The 19218-nt window shown below is 48.2% G+C and overlaps 1 non-coding gene across 1 annotated transcript; it reads right to left on the bottom strand.

Annotated features, from left to right (window-relative positions):
- Positions 1-2688: 2688 nt before the first annotated feature.
- On the bottom strand, positions 2689-2890 carry LOC118727063. The gene has a single exon (XR_004990479.1). It is a non-coding gene; the product is annotated as a small nucleolar RNA SNORA74 (small nucleolar RNA).
- Between the last annotated feature and the right edge of the window lie 16328 nt (positions 2891-19218).

Below are 19218 nucleotides of genomic sequence, written 5' to 3'. Positions count from 1 at the left end.
TGTTAAATTCCGCTGCTCTGACTGTATTATTATTGGTCTCTCCATTTATGTACATCGCAATTTGATTTACACATTTAGGTGCTCTTATGTTGGGAAAATACATGTATCCAAGGGTTTATTTTCTTGTGGGATTGCTCCCTTTCACATTATGTGGTGTCTTTCTTTATCCCTCAATATAGTCTTCTTTAACACCTATTTTTTTAACTATAGGTTTTACCTCCCAGCTTTTTTTTAAATTAAATTTGCATTTGCATGAAATATGTTTTGCCATCTCCTTACTGTTTGTATATCTTGCATTGTGAGGAAGATCTCTTGTTTACTGCATATATATGGTTCTTGTTTTCTTATCTATTCAGCTACCAAGTCTTCTAATTGCAGCAGTTAAGCCACTCACATTTAAAGTGATTATTCATAGTAAGTTCATAGATAAGTTTTATTCTTTTTACTTCGTTTCCCTTTAATTCCTTCCTTACAGTTCTTATATTGATGGTTTGGTGGTAAGGCACTTCTTTTGATTTTTCTTATCTGGGAAGCTCTATATTTCTCCATCAATTTTAAATGACAGTCTTTCTGGGTAAAGAAGTCTTGGTTGAAGGCCCTTGCTTTTCATTGCTCTGAATATTTTGTGGTAATCCCTACTGGCCTGGTATGTTTCTGTAGATAAATAAGCTGGCAATCTTATGGGAACTCCCTTGCAGGTAATTGACTGTCTTTCTTTGTTGTTTTAAGATGCCCTGTCTTTTAATTTTTGTCTTTTTAATTGTGATTTGTTTTGGCCTTTTTGGGTTCATCTCATTTTGGACTCAGCTTCCTGGACTTGTGTGTCTTTTCCTTCACCAGGGCAGAGAAGTGTGCAGTCATTATTTCTTTTAATAGGCTGCAGTCCCTTAATGTTTCTCCTTCTCCTACTCCTTTAATGTGAATGTTGCTATGCTTCCTGTTGTCCCCAAAGTCCCTTATTTTTAAAACTTTCTTTTGTTGCTACTTTTGTCTTCTACAACTTTGTCTTCCAAATCACTAATTTGATTCTCTGCCTCATTCAACTATTTATTTCCTCTAGTGTATTCTTCATTTCAGAGATGGTAGTCTACTTCTGATAGGATCTTTTATGTTGCTTAATTGTGTGTTAGTTCTTTTTTTTAAATTTTTGTTTTTATGCTTACTATCAGTTTTCCAGGTCCCACTGATTTCATTTATTCTTCAACTAACTGATATTAACATCCTTAAAACCATTTTTTAAAAGATCTTGCATCTGATATATCGCTTGCCTTCATTTCCTTGAGTGTTTTTTTCTGTGTATATCTCCTGTTCTTGAAATCGGGGCATGTGTCTTTGTCTTCACTTTTTGGATGCCTCTGTGTGTTTGTTTCTGTGTATGAGAATCCACGTCTGGGTAGTGTGGCTTTGTGTAGCAGGTGTCCCGTGGAACCCAGTGGCAGAGTCTTCTTGATCACCTGAGCTGAGTGCCCCAGGGACGTCCCCTATGTGTGTTATGTGAACCTTCCTGTGGTGGTTGATTCTTGATTACCATTGGCCCATGCATGTATTGAGCTGATGCTCAGGCAATTTGGCTGTGACCACAGTGGACCCTACCTACAGTGTATGAGCTGCTGACAGGTGTTGACCACGTGGAGCATAATTCACCTCAGCAGGGTCTGGTGCTTGCTTAGATGTCTCTTTGGATATGGTGCTTGTGAGGCTGGCACCTGGGAGTGTTGGTCCTTGGGCATCCTAGGAGGGACTCTGGTGCTGACCAATGTCAGAAGCTTTGTGTGACTGGCCCAGGGCAATCTATTTGGATCTATAAAGCAAGTCACATTTTGTGACAGCCACTTCTGAGGCTGAGTGAGCTCAGGAAGGTCCAAGCAGGGCATCCAAGCTGGCTTTTACTGGCACTGAGCCTGGGGACAGGTCAGCAAAAGTCCCAGAACACCCCGTGGTCTTCCTGTCTGTCTGCCTCCATCTGCTGGGTGCCTGTGAGCCTCAATCAATGACAGAGCCTCTGCAAGTACTCAAGTTGCAGGAGGACGGTTCTCAGGGAGTTCCCAGGTAGAGCTGAGTGGTGTTCACCAGTTGATGCAGGTTCAAGCTCAGTGTCAGTGTTGGGTCTGAGGCAACTCAGCAAATGTCCCAGGGTAAACCAGGTCCAGCTGCCACACGCTGGGTCCTCACACATCTGTGAGCAGTGTACAGAAGATGCACGCCTGGCATTCTTCGTAGAAGGAGAATGAAAAAGTCAAAAGAGGCTGCTTCCCAGGATTCAAGATGTCTTGGTTCTGTAATCTGAGATCAGCTGTGTGAGCCTCAGAGCTTTGCAGAGGTTCTGTGGATTCTCAAAGGCCAGAGAACTGCTTCCTGTTGTGGATGATCCTGGGTCCCCTGGGAGGAGAGCCAGAGCATGGTGTGATCCTGCAGGTGTGATCCCATCATCATGTAGTGAAAAGCAGAATCCCCTCGTTCTTGGCGGATTTTAGCAGAGTCATCCCTCCATTTCCATCCCGAGAGAACTGCAGCTCTCTGCACCTTCCCACCACAGGCCCGCTCACTGGCTTCCAGGCAGCACTGTTCTGCCTTCTTTCCTGAAGGCTGGGTGAGCCAGGCTGGCTGGAGTGCAGGGAAGGGAGGATAGAGGTCCCTTTGGTGGGTTGAAATGCTACTAGGATCTTTAAGGCTTAAATTTATTTTTTCTGTTTCTGCTCCCACTCTAGACCTAAGCAGCCAAAGTAGTGCTTAGCTCGCTCTCACGGAAGCACAGTTCTGCCTTGCACCAGTGCCCCATGTCACCAGATCAGTGCAGGGAGCAACTGGAGGTAGAAGACAGGGCATTCCTCTCCCAGCAGTGCAGCACCATCACAGGCATGATGCCGCCTGGAGAGCTGCCACTGCTGGAGTGAGCGCTGAAGGCTTTTAGGCACAGAGCGAAATGGTCTCATATCTTTTCAAGATCACTCTGATTTGCACTTTTATTTTACTTAAAATTGTTTTACTAATTTAATTTTTTTCAATTAAAGATGACGTTCAATGTTAGTTTCAAGTGTACAAAATATTGGTTAGACATTCATATAACATATAAAGTGATCATCTGATAAGTCTAGCATGAAGTATCATTAAAAAGATTATCAATCCTATTCATGAGGGCTCCAACCTTGTAACCTAATCAACCTCAAAGTTACAGCTTTTATTTATTTTTAATCAAACTTATTTGGGAGACATTCATTAATAAAATTGCATAGGTCAAGTGTGCAATTTCATAATGCATCATCTGTGTACTGTCCTGTGTGCTCACTGCCTTCAAGTCTCCTTCCATCACCATTTATTCCCTTTATGCTCACTTTTCCCTCTTTCAACTCCACACTCCGTAACCCTACCTCCCATCCCCCACATTTCACCCCCAACTGACACCCCACAACCCACACCCGCCAGCCCCCAATGCCCACAATTACACCAAGCCCACCTCCACATTTACCAACCACCTCCATCCGCCACCCTACATCCCACACTCTGCACCACCCAGTTTAAACCCACACCCACACCTCCCTCCCCCCATCCCCCACCCCCCACTTCCCACCCCACTTCCCCTTCCCCTGCTTGTGATTTGACATTTGAAATGATACTTGAGATGTGTCTTGAGGGCTCAGGTAGGATTCAGACAGATGAAGAGGGTGAGAATGTGCTTCAGGTTCAGAGAGTGGACACTCGGCCTGGAGGCAGGAGAGACGAAGACTGGAGAGACCAGAGCATATGCCCCTCAGCTGCCTGTGAGTGAGGGGTCAGGGCAGGGAAAGAGAAGACCCTCCATGGAGGGAAAAGGCAGAGGGACAGGGGAGCAACCACAGAGCAAGGGAGAAAGGGGGCCCCCATGGGAAGACAGGCAGGAGGGCAGGGGACCAGGGAAAGGGGAAGGGCTGAGGAACAAGGGCTCCACCATGGGGGGACAGGGGATTCTCCATGGAGGGGTGTTTCCCCTGTTACCTATCTCTACTCCCATGTACCCCCTCCCTGGCCCCTCCATGGATGGTGCCCTGAGCCCACTCTCCTGCTCAGACTGTGTGGGGTCTTTTTTCCTTCCTGCCCTCCTACCATCATGGAGGATGCCTTCTACCCCCTGCCCTGCCATCTACTTAAGGACCCGAGCCTAAGTCCTCGCTGTCTCAGAGTAGGGCTCCCTGCTCCCCCTCCCCAGCCTCTCCTCTGCATGGAGGGCTCCCTTTACCCCTTGCCCTGCCATCTACTTAAGGACCTGAGCCCAAGTCCTGGCTGTCTCAAAGTAGGATTCCCTATCTCCCAGCCTCTCCTCTCTAAGAAGGGTTCTCTGTTCCTATTCCTCAATGCCTTGTCCCCTGCATGTAGGGTTCTGTCTCCTCCCCACCCTTCTCCCTCAAAGTGAGGTTCCCTGTCCCCCTGTCCTGCCCTATCCATGGCGGGTACCTTCTCCTCCCTGCCCCTCCCCGTCAAAGTTAGGATCTCTGTCCTCCTGCCCTGCCCCCTTCATGGGTAGCTCTGTCTCCTCTCTGGCCTGCTCTAAGTGGGTGCCCTTTCCTGCTGACCTGCCCCCTGCATTGAGGGCTTACTGTCCAACTGCCCAGACCTCTCCATAAAGGACTCCTTGTTTCCATTCTCCCTGCCTGCCTGCCCCTCTAACTGGGTTTCCCTATCTTCCTTCTCTTTCCTCGGCTTGGAGTGTTTCCTGCCCCCACTATCCTGTCCCTTCAAGTGGGGTTCGCTGTCCCCCAGCTCTGACCCTTCTCTGAAGGATTCCCTGTCCACACTTCCTGCTCTGAAGGTTCCCTGTCCCCCTGCCCTGTCCCCTCTATGGAAGGTCCCCTCTCTTCCCTGTCCTGCCCCATCCATGGAGGGTTCCTATCCTCCTGCCCTCACCCCTCCATAGAGGGAACCCTCTCCTTCCTGCCCCTTTCCCCTCAATGTTAGGATCCCTGTCCCCCTGCCCTGCTCCCTGCTGTCTCCTCTCTGGCCTGCTCTCTCAGAGTGGGTCCCCTTTCCTCCTCCCCCTGCATTGAGGGTTCCAGGCCCACCTGCCTGCCCCCTCCATAAAGGGTTCCTTGTTTCCATTCTCCTCCCTGCCTGCCCCCTCTAACTGGGTTTCCCTTTCCTCCTGCCCTCCCCGCTTCATGGAGGGTTCCCTGTCCCCCTGCAGTGCCCCCCTCCATGGAGTGTTCCCTGTCCCCATGCCCTGCCCCCTCCCAGGAGGGTTCCCTGTCCCCCTGCCCTGTACCCTCCATGGAGATTCCCTTCTCCTCCTAGCCCAGACCCCTCCATGGAAGGTCCCCCCTCCTCCCTGCCCTCACCCCTCAATGGAGGGTTCCCATCCTTTACCCTGCACCTTCCATGGAGGAACCCCTCTCCTCCCTGCCATGACTCTTCCATGGAGGGTCCCCTCTTCTCCCTGCCCTGGCCCCTCCATGGAGGGTGCCCTACCTCCATGCCCTCTCCATGGAGGTTCCCCATCTCCCTGGCCTTCCCCTCCATGGAGAGTCCCCTCTCCTCCCCTGCCCTTTTCTCCCATCCCTCTACCTGCCCCCTTGATGGAGGGTCCTCTCTCCTCCCTCCCCTGACTTCTCCATGGAGGTCCCCATCATGCTGCCCTGCCCCCTCCATGGAGGGTCTTCTCTCCTCCCTGCCATGACTCCTCCATGGGGGTCCCCTCTCCTCCCTGCCCTGGCCCCTCCATGGGGAGTCCCATCTCCTCCCTATCCTTTTCCTCCATCCCTCTACCCTGCACCTTCCATGGAGGATCCCCTCTCCTCCCTGCCATGACTCCTCCATGGAGGGTCCCCTCTACTCCCTGCCCTGGCCCCTCCATGGAGGGTGCCCTCTCCTCCCTGGACTGCCCCCTCCCTGGAGGTTCCCCATCTCTTTGGCCCTCCGCCTCCATGGAGGCGTCCCCTTTCCTCCCTGCCCTGGCCCCTCCATGGAGGGTCCTCTCTCCTCCCTGCCCTGGCTTCTCCATGGAGGTTCCCCATCTCCATGTCCTGCCCCCTCCATGGAGGGTTCCCATCCCCCTACCCTGCATCCTCCATGGAGGATCCCCTCTCCTCCCTGCCCTTCTCCCTCTATAGAGGGTCCCCTCTCCTCCCTGCCAAGTCCCTTCCATGGAGGGTCCCCATTACCTCTGTCCTCCCTCCTCCTTGGAGTTTCCATTCTCATCCAAGCCCTATTCCCTCCATGGAGGGTTCCCATCACCCTACCCTGTCCTCTCCTTGTAGGGTTCCCATCCCCTCCATTCCCCCCTCCATGGAGGGTCCCCTCTCTTATTCTCCCTGCCCACTTCCTGGATGGTCACCTCTCCTCTGATACTCTCCCCTCCAGGGAGTGTCCCCGTACTCCTTGCCGTGTCCCTTCTATGGAGGATTCTCATCCCCTAGCCTTCCCCTCCATGGAGGGTTCCTCCCTTTACAATCTCCCCTCCATGGAAGGTCCCCTCTCCTCCCTGCCCTGGCCCCTCCATGGATGGTTCCCATCTCCCTATCCTGCCACCTCCATGGAGGGTCCCCTCTCCTCCCTGCCCTGTCCCCTCTCCTCCCTGCCCTGTCTCCTCCATGGAGGGTCCCCTCTCCTCCCTGCCCTCACCCCTCAATGGAGGGCTCCCATCCCCTACCCTGTCCCCTCCATGGAGGATCCCTTCTCCTCCCTGCCCTCACCCCTCAATGGAGGGCTCCCATCCCCTACCCTGTCCCCTCCATGGAGGGTCCCCTCTCCTCCCTGCCCTCACCCCTCAATGGAGGGCTCCCATCCCCTACCCTGTCCCCTCCATGGAGGGTCCCCTCTCCTCCCTGCCCTCACCCCTCAATGGAGGGTTCCCATCCCCTATCCTGTCCCCTCCATGGGGGCTCCCTTCTCCTCCCTGCCCTCACTCCTCAATGGAGGGTTCCCATCCCCTATCCTGTCCCCTCCATGGAGGGTCCCTTCTCCCAGGCTTCACCTCTCTTTGGAGAGTTCCCTTCCCCTATCCTGTCCCCTCCATGGAGGGTCCCCTCTCCTCCCTGCCCTCACCCCTCAATGGAGGGCTCCCATCCCCTACCCTGTCCCCTCCATGGATGGTCCCCTCTCCTCCCTGCCCTCACCCCTCAATGGAGGGCTCCCATCCCCTACCCTGTCCCCTCCATGGAGGATCCCTTCTCCTCCCTGCCCTCACCCCTCAATGGAGGGCTCCCATCCCCTACCCTGTCCCCTCCATGGATGGTCCCCTCTCCTCCCTGCCCTCACCCCTCAATGGAGGGCTCCCATCCCCTACCCTGTCCCCTCCATGGAGGGTCCCCTCTCCTCCCTGCCCTCACCCCTCAATGGAGGGTTCCCATCCCCTATCCTGTCCCCTCCATGGGGGCTCCCTTCTCCTCCCTGCCCTCACTCCTCAATGGAGGGTTCCCATCCCCTACCCTGTCCCCTCCATGGATGGTCCCCTCTCCCAGTCTTCACCTCTCTTTGGAGAGTTCCCTTCCCCTATCCTGTCCCCTCCATGGAGGGTCCCCTCTCCTCCCTGCCCTCACCCCTCAATGGAGGGTTCCCATCCCCTATCCTGTCCCCTCCATGGAGGGTCCCCTCTCCTCCCTGCCCTCACCCCTCAATGGAGGGTTCCCATCCCCTATCCTGTCCCCTCCATGGAGGGTCCCCTCTCCTCCCTGCCCTCACCCCTCAATGGAGGGCTCCCATCCCCTATCCTCTCACCTCCATGGAGGGTCCCCTCTCCTCCCTGCCCTCACCCCTCACTGGAGGGTTCCCATTCTTTACCCTGTCTCCTCCATGGAGGGTCTACTCTCCTCCCTGCCCTCACCCCTCATTGGAGGGTTCCCATTCTTTACCCTGTCTCCTCCATGGAGGGTCCACTCTCCTCCCTACCCTCACCCCTCAATAGAGGGTTCCCAGCCCCTACTCTGTCCCCACCATGGAGGATCCCTTCTCCTCCCTGCCCTCACCCCTCAATGGAGGGTTCCCATCCCCTTCCCTGTCCCCTCCATTGGAGGGTCCCCTCTCCTCCCTGCCCTCACCCCTCACTGGAGAGTGTTCACATCTCTTTCCCTGACCCCTCCATGGAGGGAACCTTCTCCTCCCTTACCCAACCGACCCCTCCATGGAGGATTCACTGCCTCCCCTGCCCTGACCCCTCCATGGAAGGTCCCCTCTCCCCCTGCCCTGGTCCCTCCATGCTGGGTCTTCTGTTTCGCTGCCCTGTCCCGTCACTCACAGGCTCTGAGCGGTATATGCTCCGGTCCCCAGTGTTCATCTCTCCTGCCTCCATTTCGTGTCCACTGTCTGTACCTGAAGCACATCTCACCGTCTTCATCTGCCTAAATCCTGCCTGGCTCTCAGGACACATGTCAAATATCATTTCAAATGTCAAATCACCGAGTCTTCTTTAGAAACATAAATCTTATGACCCTTTCTAATGCCTAAAAGCCTTCATGCTGTGACAGAATTTTCAACCCACACCGTGGCTTTTTCTTTGCTCCCCCTTCCCTCTACTGTATCCATCCAGCCTGGCTGTCCTTGCCCAGGGGCACTGGCTCTCCTTTTGGGGTGGCTTCCCCAGGTCTCCAAGCCAGCTCTGTCTCAACAACTAGGTCTAAGTTTAAATATCGTGGGGAGCTCTTCCCTGAGCCTGATGGGGATTCACAGTGCTGGGGAGCCCCTTTATAGCCCTGTGGGGTACACATGGCAATAGGTCACAGTACTAACAGAGGTCAGAATGGTAAGAGAGGTCATAGAGGTAACCTAGCAACCCTTCGAGGTCAGCCAGGTGGGCCAACCTCCTAAGTTTTTCTTGTGTTGTTGTTGTTCAAAGTCAGTGAATAAACTTTTATTGATACCAACACACCCCAGGCCCTCTTCAGAAAGCACTGGAGGTGTTTCTCACCCAGAGGTTGTGGCCCTCAGTAACCAGGGGTTCTTGAAAGTGACAACTTGGTAATAGGGTTGATTAGAGGAGCATGTGGGACTCAACTTGGCTGGCTGGCTTTGAGGCTGGAGGCAGGGACCAAAGGGTCAAGTATTTTTGTGAGGAGGAAGCTGGCAGTGACTTTGGCAGGGACACAGCAGGGAACTGTCCCATAAGGAATGGATTTTGCCCGCTTCCCAGGACCAGGCCTCCCCAGAGCCTCTTTGGAGGAGCACAACCAAGTGAACTGCCTCGGGTTTCTGACCCACACGACCTGGGATCCCACACTTTGTCGTTGGAGCCATTGTGTTTGATGTCAATGGTTGGGAGACCAATAGAAATCCTTGCAGTCTCTGTAGATCCCTAGTCACATAAGCCAAGTCTGTTTTTCTCATGGCCCTTCATGTGTCCTAAAATCAAGCATTGCCTTGGTTTTTGTTAGCCTGTCTGTCTCCCAGCCCCTCTCAGCACCTGTAAGGTGACCTGTTAAGGCTCCACCCCTGAGACCTGGGTAGAAGGCCCACACTTGTTGAATGAATTTCTGAGCAAAGAGCTCTTTAATGGTTTCATAAATTTTGTATATGTAATAAATGTAATTCATTAACATGCACATACATATGATATCTTATACTTCTCTAGGACATCCCACATAGATTCATGAATTTTTTTAAATCTTATTTATTTATTTTTGTGAAGACCCATGTCTCAATTTTTTGTTCAGAAATGCAGTAGCTGCTTTGTGAACTGCCTCTGGAGGGAGCGGTTCCTGACTGCATAATAAATAAATATTTATTACAAATCTGGGCTGTGCCTCCTGTCATTCACAGGCCAGCCCTTTGGCCTCTGGGAGCCTGTTGACCCATGATGGGCCTGACACCTCATCTCATGTTCCCCAGCCTGGTGTTGCTTCCTGCGTTGGGCACACAGTAACACAGAAACCCACACCTGAAACCTATATGTTCACATTGACCAATGTCACCACAATGGATTTAATAAATAAAAAGATATATTTTTTAAAATCACACATTAGTTATTTTGCAGATTGAATCTGGTTCAGTGAAATGACTGCTCAGAGGTCCCCCAATACATCCATGGTCTGAAGCCCAGCACTTTCTTGTCTTTCTCCCATTAAACTTCAAAGGTGCTGCCTTTTAAAAATCCAAAGAAGCTAAAAAACAAACAAACAAACAAACAAACAAAACAAAAACAGCAGGAAGATTCAAATCTCCTTTTGAAAGAAAACTTTAAAGCAGCAGAGTGGAACATCTACTCTATCAATGTTTCTGAACCGATCTTCTCAGTACTAGATCTGCCTCCCAGAAGGCTGCTAGGCCTTTGAAAGGACCAGACTCCCAGTTGCTGAGTAAGAATTCAGCGATTACATTTAAATGTTTTTTTCTTAAGAAATATACACACATTCTGAAGCTTACTTTTATCACCAGACTTGTGACCCAGTGCATGAAATTTATGCATAGAGGATGGGTCCCTCAGCCCAGCCTGCACCCTCTCCAATCTGGGACCACTTGAGGGAGGTCTGACTGTCCAATGCAGTCAGACTTCCCTCTCACAATCCAGGACTGCTGGCTCCTAACTGCTCGCCTGTCTGCCTTCCTGATTATCCTTAACTGCTTCTGCCTGACAACCTGATCACCCCCTAACCACCACTGATGCCTAACTGCTTCCCTGCCAGCCTGTTTGTCTCTTACTGCCCTCCACTGAAGGCCTGGTCCCACCCATCTGCCCTCCCCTGTTGGCCATCTTGTGGCAGCCTTCTTGTGTCCACATGAGGAAGCCATCTTTGACCACATGGGAGCAGCAATCTTGTGTGTTGGAGTGCTGGTCAATTTGCATATTACTCTTTTATTAGATAGGATAGAGGCCTGGTGTATGAATGGCCAGCTGGTTTGCCTTGAAGGGTGTCCCGGATCAGAGTGGGGATTCCCTTGGGATATAGGGCAGCCTGAGGGAGGGGCCTATGGTGGTTTGCAGGCCAGCCACGCCCCCAGTGACGCAAGCGAAGGCCCTGGGGTCTGAGATTTATTTATCTTATATAATTGAAACTTTGTAGCCTTGAGTGGAAGCCTACGCCAGTCAGGATGTGCAGAAAGCTTGGCTTCTTCCATCACCAGGGAAACCCAAGCCTCCTGCTCATTCTGTGGCCACAGCCATCTTGGTTGGGTTAATTTGCATACTCTCTCCTGATTGGACATGGTGTGTGGGAGTAGTAGAGGTATGGTCAATTTGCATATTATTCTTTTCTTAGATAGGACACTGGGAAGTGTTCTCTCCTCATAAGAGCTTTTATGCTATTCTCTCAAGACCCCTGCCCAATATCTGGTGAAAGGAAGCTCAGCTTCTTTTAAAGAAATACAACAGCTGAAGCCACAGTGCTATATTTATAATAAAACATTTCCTTTGGACATTGTAGCTAGGAAGAAAAACCTTTAAGAATAAATGTCAGATGTAGTTACAGTTTTGTATGAATAAAGATAAGTGCAGATCAAAGTTGCAAATGTATTACGTTAAATGTGCACAGGAAATATAGCTTGCTTATTTATTTATTTTGTTCTAAATGAACTTTCTCTTGCCCCCCACCAGAGGATAGAGGGGAGAGGAGCAAAAGAAAGTATTTGGTCATCTGAGTTCAGTCTCATGAACTGATTACTGTCTTTAAATGTACAGTCCCTTCTGCATTGATGTTATATGGGGATGGGAGGAGGAGCTATTTTGTTTTTATAGCAACAGGGGCAGAGTCTTTGTATCTCCTATGGTCTCTCATGGAGTAGCTAGCCTGGGTCCAGGCCTGGGGTCCTACTCCAAGTTTACCTCTGGAGTTGTACTCACCCAGAGAGGGAGTGAGGACATGCAGCATCTCTCCTGGGTCTCCCTGTCTGCCCCGATAATCCCAGAGGAGCAGTCCTCCACCTTCCAATACTAACCCCAGTGTCTGTATGTCCCCCTCTCCCCTCTGAGAGTCCTGGCTGCAGAGGAGGGAACAGGGGGCATCTGCAGCTTTCCGTCCTCAATCTCTTTATTTCTTCCCACAGTCACCAGAGCTCAGAAGGTGTTGCTTCCACTTCCTATCCATACAGACCTTCCCTGATGGAAAATTTAAGAACAATTGCAAAACAGGATACAATAAGACTTTTCAAGAGTATGTCAGTGTATGCAAAGTATTTGAGAAAACTAATTTCCAAATGCTCCATTTGTTTTAGGTGCTCTTTTCAAATTTGATCTGCCTGAGGAGTCATCTGTGATTTTTATTTTTCCCATCTCACCTTTCACAGTCTCTCCTCCCATTTTAGTAAAGAAAACCATTCATTCCCCACCTCCTCGCAGTAACCTTACCATTGCCCCTGGTAAGACAATAGGAGATGCGAAGACTCTGCCCCTGTTGCCATGGGTGTGACACTCTCCAGCCCTCTGAACCATGAGTGCATGCCAACTAATTGTCCATGAAGCAAACTATCTGAAAAGGAATTCTTAGGGTAATCTGAAGGCAGCAGGGAAAAAAAAAAAAAAAAAAAAAAAAAAAAAAAAAGAGAGAGAGAGAGAGAGAGAGAGAGAGAGAGAGAGAGAGAGAGAGACACACTTCAGAGGAAATTGGAGCCTCTGACACCTCCAGCTTCACAGCCTGATACCTGGCCAGACAGTATAAAATCTCACAATGCTCAAAATAATTGATAAAACGGAAAAATTGATTATTTTTTTGTTGTTAAGTAAACATCTGTATAATAAGAAGTAAAAAAAAAAAACAGAAAAAACACCTAGCTTTCTCTCATAATTCAGGCACTTTACATATATTGTTCTAATCCCACAATGGTCCCCATTGTGCCTCCCCTTTTAGAAGGCAGAAAACTGAAGTCAGAGAACTGAAGACAGGAGGCCAGATCCAGCCAAGTCGGTTCCCCCAGAACAAGCTGCCTCCTGTGTCCTCGTCCTCCCTGATGGAGAGTCTGAGTTTCTGTTCATAAGACACATACTGGTGTCTTCATTAATTCAACCAATTTCCAAAAGCACCAGTGGGAAAAGAATTTTTATGGTTTAGGACTAGCAATAGGGACACAGAAGAGACTTTCATTCAGAACAATTTGACCATAGGAAATGTTTGACAGAACTGCTTCCGAATAAATGAATGAATGTCACACTGGGCTCAGCATTTAGACAGAGGCAGCTACAGAGAGACTCCAGAGACCCCTCAGCTGCTCTGTAGACATGGGAGCATCCTATGAATGACATTTGCCTTGACAGCTGCCTTGGTGACAAGAATTATGCAGACAGATTGAGCAGATATTCCAAACTTTATATAAATCAAAAAAATCTTTAGTTGTGTGTTTTTTTTTAAAGTGAATTACTGAAACTTCTGAGACTTATTTTGGCTTTTGCAAAAGATCAAAACATTCCACATTCTTTTTATAGTCTATTCTTTTATTGATTTTTTTTCTCCCTAATATTGGAAAAAATTAAAAATAAAGGCATGTTGAAAGAAGAAACAAAAAAAAATTCTTTATAATTTCACATCCCACAATTAACAGTATGCTCTTTTCCCTTTGTTTCTTTCTTTTTATATAGGTATGTATATGTATGCACAGTATAAAATTTTCAAATTTGGAATTATATATTCAAATGTGTATGTACAGGTATTTATAAAAATATATGTACACATACTTTTTGTTTCCTCTTGTCCTTAAAAGTATACCATAAACCTTCCCACACATTCTAAGAAAATACTATTTTAATGGTTTTGTAATATTCCAGCATACCTTTAAATCCCAATTCAAATAACCAAACTTCTATCACTGGTCCTTTTTTTTTTTTTAAATAAATTTTTATTGTTCATATTATTACAAATGTTCCTTCCCCCCACCACCACCATTGCTCTCCTCCACCAGGTTCCCACCCTACCCTCTGCCCTTTCCCCATTCCCCATTGTCCTCATCCATAGGTGCACAGATTATGTTCAGTCTCTTCCCACATCCCTGACTCCCCTTTTCCCCAAGAATCGTCAGTTCACTCCCCTTCCATACCTCTGATTCTATTATATTCAACAGTTAATATTGTTCATCAGATTTTTTAAAAATTTCCTTGGTTTTTAGATTCACTTGTTGATAGTTATGTATTTGTTGTTCATAATTTTTATCTTTATTTACTTTCTCTTCTGAAAGAACCCCCTTCAGCAATTTATATAATTCTGGTTTGGTGTTGATGAACTCCTTTAGCTTTTTTTTATTAGTGAAGCTCTTTATCTGACCTTCGATTCTGAGTGATAGCTTTGCTGGATAGATTATCTTTGGCTGTAGGTTCTTACTATTCATCACCTTGAATATTTCATGCCATTCCCGTCTGGCCTGCATGGTTTCTGTTGAGAAATCAGCTGACAATCATATGGGTGCTCCTTTATAGGTAACTACCTGCTTTGCTCCTGCTACTTTTAATATTCTCTCTTTGACTTTTGCTCTTGGAATTTTAATCATGATTTGTCTTGGTGTGGTCCTCTTTGGATTCCTTTTGTTTGGAGTTCTGTGCACTTCCTGGACTTGTAAGTCTAATTCTTTCACCAGGTGGGGAAAGTTTTCTGTCACTATTTCTTTCAGTATGTTTTTGATATCTAGCTCTCTCTCATCTTCTGGGACCCCCATAATTCTGATGTTGGTTCGCTTGAAGTTGTCCCAGATGTTTCTTACATTATCTTCAATTTTCTGGATTCTCTTGCCTTCTAGCTTCTGTGGAGGAGTGTCTTCTGGCTCTTTATGTTCCAAATCTTTTACTTGATTCTTGCGATCTTCCATTCTGCTTTTAGGACTCTGTATAATATTTTTTTTTATTTCAGACAATGTATTCTTTATTTCTTGTTGATTCCTTATTATTTCTTGTTGATTCCTTATTCTAGTTGATCTCTTTTCATATCCTCATAGGTCTTATTGATCTTTTCTAGGAAATTCTTGAAAAACCTTATAAGCGTAGATTTGAACTCTGTATCCAGTCGCTTTTTGTCCTCCATTTCTTTCGTTTGTGATCTATTTCGTTGTCGCATTTCGCAGCTACAGATGGGGCGGGGTTTCAGGGTGGAGCCTACAGCCTTGGCTTCCGTCAGCCCCGCCCTATGTGGCTCCTGGGTCTCAGGGTCCTTCAGTACTCATTGCAAGCGCCTCTGAGAGAAAGGTGCCCTCAATTTTCGCCTGCTACCAAACAGTCTAGGCTCTCCCCCAATGAGTCCGGTATTGGGGATCGGTTCAGTTGGAAGTGGAGTTGGAGGTGGGGTTAAATGCAGTCCGGAGCTTTTGTCTCCTTCCCGCCAGGGCAATCCTGCAGCAAAGCCAACCTTCCCTTCTCTGCCACAGTGTGCGCGCCTCCGGGACCTCCTTTCACCGCTCCCCCGGGGTTCCACCTTACAGCCCAGCTCCCTATGGATGAGCCTGGGTCCCTAGGGTCTGGCCTAGAACTGGGGGTCAGAGCAGTCGGAACTGGGGACCAGCACAGTTGGAGCTTTTATCTCCTTCTCGCTAGGGAACGCCCGCCAGGCACTCAGCTGCCTTCCTCTCCGGCTCCGTCCTCTCCGTGCAGGCCGTGTGTCTCCATACCTTAGGCTTTTACAGCTCCTCCGCGCTTCCTTCTGGTTTTCTCCTTGCTTCTCATTGTAGAATTTCCAGTCAGTCGACTTTCCTGTAGTTCTGGGTAATGTCCATTTTATATTTTAGTTGTATTTTATTGAAATTTTTGTGTGCGGCTGCGGCTGCGGCTGCGGCTAGGTGTTTACTTTGGCAGCCATCTTGGATTCTCCCCTCTGTCCTATCACTGGTCCTTTAAGTCTTTTTCCACTTGTTCAGCATTATGAATCATAGAAAGAATCAGTACTTTCTAAAACTACCTCTGTTTTTTAAATTAAAGAAAACTAATTTTAAAATCACTAGAAAATCCTGTGAGAATAGAAATGTTTTATTTTGTACTGTTCAGTAGAGTAGCCAGCCAGTAGCCTACATGGCTATTGAGTCTTGACATATGGTTAGTGCAACTTAGGAGTGTGATTTCTTCTTCTTCTTCTTCTTCTTCTTCTTTTTTTTTTTTTTTAATATATTTTATTGATTTCTTACAGAGGGGAAGAGAGAGAGAGAGAGAGTTAGAAACATCAATGAGAAACATCGACCAGCTGCCTCTTGCACACCCCCCACCAGGGATGTGCCCACAACCAATGTACATGCCCTTGACCGGAATCGAACCTGGGACCTTTCAGTCCGCAGACCGACGCTCTACTGCTGAGCCAAACCGGTTTCAGCTGATTTCTTCTTTTACTTAATTTTAAATCAGCCACGTGTGGGCAATGACTACCTTCCTGGTCAAAGTGGAACTTGGAACTTGGGAGCTCAGTGCACTGCTTTGAGCATTTTACTTGTATGCAGGAATACCCCCATCTTATGGTCTTTTAGAATATTGCTTCTGAAATATTGGGAACTAAGGTGTATTAGCAAGTGTAAGCAAGTATTTTTTCTTGTAGCTTCAGAATGTTCATGAATCATAAGAGTCATCTGGTAGATTATATAAAGTATCTGCAAGTTTAAAGACTTGGCGTGGGTAAAAGACAGCACACAGGGCAAATGAATTGCAGGGGACAGTAAATGTTTAGAAAAGCACTAAGAATATAGAGTCACTCTTTTGATTGGGACACATGGAGGACTTTATTTATTTATTTATTTATTTATTTATTTAAAATAAATCTTTATTGTCCAGATTATTACAAATGTGTTCCTCTCCCCCAACCCCACTCAATTGCTCCCCTCCAGCAGGTTCCCACCCCACCCTCTGTCCTTTCCCCACCCCCCATTGTCCTCATCCATAGGTGCACAGTTTATGTTCAGTCTCTTCCCACACACCTCTCTCCCCTTTTCCCCGAGACCGTCAGTCCACTCCCCTTCCATACCTCTGATTCTATTATATTCAACAGTTAATATTGTTCATCAGATTTTTTAATTCCCTTGGTTTTTAGTTTCACTCATTGATAGTTATGTATTTGTTGTTCATAATTTTTATCTTTATCTTTTCCTCTTCCTAAAGAACCCCTTCAGCAATTCATATAATTCTGGTTTGGTGGTGATGAACTCCTTTAGCTTTTTTAAATTTGTGAAACTCTTTATCTGGCCTTCAATTCTGAGTGATAGCTTTGCTGGGTAGAGTACTTTGGCTGTAGGTTCTTGCTGTTCATCACCTTGAATATTTCTTGCCATTCCTGTCTGGCCTGCATGGTTTCTGTTAAGAAATCAGCTGACAATAGTATGGGTACTCCTTTATAGGTAACTACCTGCTTTTCTCTTGCTGCTTTTAATATTCTCTCTTTGTCTTTTGCTCTTGGAATTTTAATTATGATTTGTCTTGGTGTGTTCCTCTTTGGATTCCTTTTGTTTGGGGTTCTACGGGCTTCCTGGACTTGTAAGTCTATTTCTTTCCCCAGGTGGGGGAAGTTTTCTGTCACTATTTCTTCCAGTATGTTTTCGGTATCTTGCTCTCTCTCATCTTCTGGGACCCTGCTCAGTAATGCTTATCAGGGACTAAGTAGTGCCAGTGTCCTACTGAAGCTGGCCTCTCTTAACTCAGGGCTCAAGAAGGCTGCTGCCCTCCCGCCATCAGATCCAAGCTACAAACACAACAAAGGAGGGAGGCTGCTGTGTCTGTCCTATGTCATCACAGGAGCACGCTTCCGGTGCCCCCAGCAGACATGCACTTACATCTCCTTACAACTATGCCCCCCACCAGTGGCCAGGGAGGCCCAGAAAGAAAGGGCTTCCACAGGTACAGTGTGGGGAAGCCCAGGACTTGGTTGGAATGTCTGTGAGTAGGATTCTCTGAGGGGTTGGGGGTCTCTGGAGGACCTTGCCGAAGGCAGCAGCCTCTGCCTTGACTTTTCCAAACAAGTGCAACCCCCCGGGGTGTTTTTCTAGAATTTCTATGTTTAGTCTTTAAATACCGACCTTGTAGAAGCACATAGTTTCTCAAGGATGCTTGCCCTGCTGATTGTATCTAGAGGTTAATTTGAGTTCAAGATTTTTAGGATAATAAAAGCCAAAGGAGGCAGGCAAACAGGGATGCTTTTTACTTCTAAAGTAAAACAGTCCCTCAGCCTCTCTTTCCCAGAAATTTGTGTCAGAGCTATCTGTTCACCCGTCGCTTGGGGTCTGCTGGTCAGCCCCGGCAGTATATTGCCCCCCAAATCAAGGAGTGTAGGAAGGAATGCGTGGAGAACAGATATTGAATGGGTAAAAGGCAAAGTCAGAGCTATTGGTCAGGAGGGCAGGAGGGAGGAGACCCTGAAGGCTGGCAGGCTGAGGGAGGTGGGGGTGAGGGTAGATTCCCCAGTCCGTCTTCTCTCAGTGCAGCCACCCTCCTCATCCCCCCCTGCCCTGGGGCTCCCATGCTCTTTGTAAAGGTGGCGGGTGACAAGGCTTCACTTAGTCCAGAGCTTAGTGTCTTCCCGGTGACAGGCAATGTGGCCACAGGTGGGTGAGAGCCAGGAATGGCAGCGTCAGCCTGTCTCTCTGCTCTGGGACACAGTCACACCACAGTGCTCACAGTCCACTTCGGTTCAAAGAACAAGGACATGCTCATACCCGCACAGTGCGCAAAATTCAGGGACATAACTATGCACACATGTGCATGTTGCATGGGGAGTCACGAACATACAACTCACACACAGATTTGCACAAAGATGCACAGAGGTTTGCACACAGGAACAGTACACAGAAACACATGCAGGTAGAACATACACACACACACCCTTTCCTCCCCTCCACTGCCTCCTCTTGGTTTGTTTTTGCCTCAGTACACGGAGTGCCCAGAACAGCCTTTCTCCCCACAGTCCTGAGGGAAAGAGGAAGGAATGGGGAAGTGCCTTCCGCACAGGAGACTGTTAAGTCTGATACCCCTCCCCTGGGAACTGACCTTCAGGACACTTCACAATGGACATTCCATTTGCCTAGACCTCATTCCCAAGATCATTATCTCTCCCCTCAGAGTTTCCTAGAATCTAGACCCATCCAAAGAATTCTCTGCCCAGACAAAGTCCACCTAGAGTCCTTTAAAAACCTCTGATTAGCTGGTTTGGCTCATTGGATAGAGTGTCAGACTGTGGACTGAAGGGTCCCAGGTTTGATTCCGGTCAAGAGCAAATGCCTGGGTTGCGGGCTCCACCCCCAGTTGTGGGTGTTCAGGAGGAAGCCGATCAATGATTCTCATCATTGATGTTTCTCTCTCTCTCTGCCTCTCCCTTCCTCTCTAAAATCAATATATTTAAAAAAGAAAAACCTCTGACCCTGTCTTTTGGGGGCTGGTGCCATTTTGGG

This window comes from Pipistrellus kuhlii, unplaced genomic scaffold (assembly GCF_014108245.1).
Source record: "Pipistrellus kuhlii isolate mPipKuh1 unplaced genomic scaffold, mPipKuh1.p scaffold_m20_p_23, whole genome shotgun sequence".
Classification (NCBI taxonomy): domain Eukaryota; kingdom Metazoa; phylum Chordata; class Mammalia; order Chiroptera; family Vespertilionidae; genus Pipistrellus; species Pipistrellus kuhlii.
This window is presented reverse-complemented; position numbering and strand designations above follow the sequence as displayed.